This window comes from Juglans regia, chromosome 11 (genome assembly GCF_001411555.2).
Source record: "Juglans regia cultivar Chandler chromosome 11, Walnut 2.0, whole genome shotgun sequence".
Taxonomy (NCBI): domain Eukaryota; kingdom Viridiplantae; phylum Streptophyta; class Magnoliopsida; order Fagales; family Juglandaceae; genus Juglans; species Juglans regia.
In genome coordinates, this window is record NC_049911.1 from 5,016,710 (window position 1) to 5,020,855 (window position 4,146).

Sequence of the window (4,146 nt, forward strand, 5' to 3'; positions counted from 1 at the left end):
CATTGCCAATGGGAAGCCCCTCCTCCTGGCACTTTCAAACTTGATGTTGATGGAGCATTCACTGCTAATGGATCTGTTGCTAGAGTTGGAGCAATATTGAGGGACTTGAAGGGGACTATCTTAATGGCTGCAGCAAGGAAGGAGCAATCTGTTTTGAATGTAGTGGAAGTTGAAGGTTTGGCTATTTTGCGAGGCCTTCAACTGAGCCTTCAACTGAGTGCCCATCTTGGCATTCAACATCTAGTGATTGAGAATGACTCTTTGTTGGTTATTAATGAATTTACTAAACCAGGAATATCATAGGCAGCAATTGGTAACATTATAAAGGAAGTATTTTTATTTTTTATTTTTTTATATATATATATATATTTATATATATAAAGGAAGCTAAAGAGATGATGGCACGCTTCATCTCTTGTGAAGTTCAGTATGCTAACAGAAGCTGCAATGGAGCAGCACATGCACTAGCCAAGTTTGGTCCTAGTGTTAAGGAAAGTAGTTTATGGTGGGTTCATACCCTGATGTAATCTCTAATATCCTTTGGGTTGATTCTCGTTTTGTAAGCTGTGTTTTATGATCAATGAAGTAAGTTTTCCTTATAAAAAAAAAAGAAACAAAGAAATGCAACAGCTCATGATTGTGATCTGTAGTACAATATATACATCAACTTTTGATTCTCCTAAAAATACAAAACATGTTATATGACTGATCAACAAGATAATCAAGCTCACAAATTCAATAAATTATGAACTTGCACACAAACTCTACACTCACACTATAGCCAAAGAAATTAAGACCAAAATGATCCTCTTATCTTGCATCCGAGGAATTAAATCCAAACACGCCCGGCCAGAATGTTCTTATCAACGGTTGCAGACTGCTAGACACACATTAAGCGGGTAACACAAAGCGGCAAAGAGATCACTTTTTGCTGTTGAAGTTGATAAGGCAACAATAAGAGAAACTAGAGAGGGAAGAAAGTGCCGGTGATGATGATCTTAATTTGTATGAGTAGTTTTACAAAGTAAATATTGGTTCACATGTTCAACGACCATGCGCAAGGCTTGTAGTTATCAAAGGTTCACCAGAGCTGACCAACGGGGTTGGTATGTGATACAAAGGAACAGGCATCATCATAGGAAGATTTGGCATTGTTGCCTCAAAATTAAGAACCTTAATTGCCTGTCTTATTGATGGCCTTAAACTTCGATCTGGGTAAGTACACCATAGTCCTACAATCATTAAACACTCTATCTGTTTCAGGTCGAAATCCATATTCATTCTCTCATCAATAGCCATATGAAGCCTTCCGCTTCCATAAAGATTCCAAACCCACTCTACCAATCCCATTGCAGAATCCTTATGATCTGGGAGATCAACTGGCTTTCTCCCAGTAGCAATTTCTAAGGCAACCACCCCGTAGCTATATACATCTGACTCTTTGCTAGCCCTACCAGTGGTTACGTATTCGGGAGCCATGTAGCCTAAAGTACCAGCCAACCCAGTTGTCTGAGGACCCAGGTCATGGTCCATGAGCCGTGCTAATCCAAAGTCTCCAAGCTTCACATTGAAACTAGAATCAAGCATGACATTGCTTGATTTGATATCCCGGTGTATTACACATTGCTCCCACTCTTCATGAAGATAGAGTAATGCAGATGCCAACCCAGTAACTATCTTGTGTCTCAGTGCCCAAGTGAGAGGATTCCTCTTACCAAAGAGGTGAGCATCAAGGCTACCATTAGGCATAAACTCGTAGACAAGTAGGAACTTACCTCTGTCATGGCACCATCCTACGAGTTGAACCAGGTTCTTGTGCCTCAGTCGGCTAATGATCTTCACCTCAGTTAAGTATTCTTTTCTTCCCTGTTTAGACCCCCGCGAAATTTTCTTAACAGCAACTGCGATGTCCAATTCAATCAAGTACCCCTTGTAAACAGCACCAAACCCTCCTTCACCCAACTTCCTTTCATTTGAAAAGTTGTTGGTGGCTGAAGCAAGATCTCCATAGGAAAACCTTCTTGGTCCTGCCCCTCTCTCAAGGTCATCATTAATTGATGTGAAGTTCGTCGTCTCTGGAGTTTTCTTTTTCTTTCCCTTCCATTTCCACAGTATTACAATTGTTAATGATGCCCCAGCTATCAGAATGCCAACTGATATCGTTATACTGACCAGTATTGTCTTTTTTCTAGCATTCTTTCCATTTGGTTCCGCTATGTCTAAAGTTGAATTGAATTCCCACGATTGAAGTGTATGTCGTTCTACACCCGTGCCTGTAGCAGCTGAAAATCCAACTGTGACCCACTCAGGAAGAACATCCATGAGATCAATTTCATAAGAAAGACTGGTATTCTCCTCAGCATTAGAGGTTGTTCGGTATTTCCAGGAGACACTCAACTTCTTCGTAGAAGCAGTATACGTAATCCTTACATCAGCAGTATCTCCACTATGCAAGCTAGCATTCCAAGCAGTATAATTAGAAGAAGCGAGGGAGTTGATGCTAATACCCACATGCTCAACTTCAGGATCCCACACAGAGTTCACAGCTGAATCGAACTCAACAAGAACAATTTTGTTTCGATGTGAAAATTTGGTCGTGGTGTTGAATAGGCCTAGAAATCCACCTGCTGAATTTGGTGGTTTATCAAAGCCAACAGGAGCCAGGAAGAATGCTAGTCCATCGCCATAATAGGGACGACCTTGAGTGTCGATAGTGAACGAGTAATGTGTAGTAAAATCAGTGAGCTTTCTCGTTTCAGAGTCCCAGAGCGGCACCTTCAATTCCTAGCATAGACGACCCAACCAATTCGGTAGAAATCAACAACGTTCATTTCAATGGCTCCAACAGAAGGTACAGCATCACCCATACATAGTATGTCGGTGGAACTGGGATCAAATCTAGTTATTTGGAAATAGACTGAATAAACAGTACTGGGAAGCAGCAGAAGGAAGAAGAAAAGAGGTAACATGATTACTATGTCCTAAGATAGGAGGAGCTGAGGCTACGGCATGAAAGGTGGGGAGAGAGAGAGAGTACGAACAAGTTGGAGAGGCATGAATGTGTGGAAGTTGCATCTGAACTTATAGAGTTAATATTTCAACGATGCTCAAGTTTCAACCACCAGTATGCAGTAATTATATCTGGTGGAGTTTCATTCAAAATAAAATATAGAAGGAAAGACTTTATGCAGCTTCCTGGCTAGCCGGCACATTATCAGCGGTTAACGCGCGCATGCTGTTTCACTTGCAGCCATACCAGGTACATAGACAAGTTAATATGTCGAGGAGAAAGACTTTATGCAGCTGATCCCCAGTCGGAAGAATGGCGTCAGCGCACTGATGCCGAATATAAAACAAAGCAATTATTGTCTCATTTCATCCACTTGTCATCAAATTGGCATCTCCTTCATATATAACTTAAACAGCCAATAGTTTTGCCGAAACGTTAATACATGCCTTGCAGTTTCTCAAAAAAGAATTAACAACAGTTTGAAGGCGAATCAGTCAGAGACAGACCGTGTGTGTTAGTTGCAGTGATCGGCCGGTGATTAATTTGATATATCTGATTATGAATCTATAAACAAAGACTCAAGTCAATGGTCATTATTTGTAATTCCAAATACTCTCGAGTTTCATTTATTTTTTTCCTCCTATAATATTCAACGGTGATCATGAATAAAAGAGTATACGTACGTCAAGTGCTTTTAACGATTCAACATGGTTTTATCATTTTCTACTGCATGCCAATCAAGAGCAAATACATAACGAAAGGAGATAACATAACGATATGTATGAGACAGGTAATGAAGTGATAATAAATGGTAAAAATAATAACCAAGAAAACAAATAGAAAGTGCAAGAGACAAGAAGAAGTGCAAGAGGCATTAAAGGATGGAAGTAATAAATTATAATGAACAAAATGATAGCTGATCATGAGAAGTTGAAGAGATGAGTCATGAAGTTGTGATAAATGATATGTCATGTTGAAAAGAATACGAAGGGTTATATTTCAAATTTTGCTCTTATATTAATTTATTTTATTTTAATTTAAACGATATAAAGAAATGACCTGGCTTAACAGCTAATTCATAATTGTGCATCTAATTGGCAAATAACTCTGATCTCTTCAAGCACAGCTAATTCATT

At 39.4% G+C, this 4,146-nt stretch overlaps 1 pseudogene; it reads right to left on the minus strand.

Annotated features, from left to right (window-relative positions):
* Positions 1–995: 995 nt before the first annotated feature.
* On the minus strand, positions 996–2,969 carry LOC109003385 (annotated as a pseudogene).
* Positions 2,970–4,146: the final 1,177 nt, after the last annotated feature.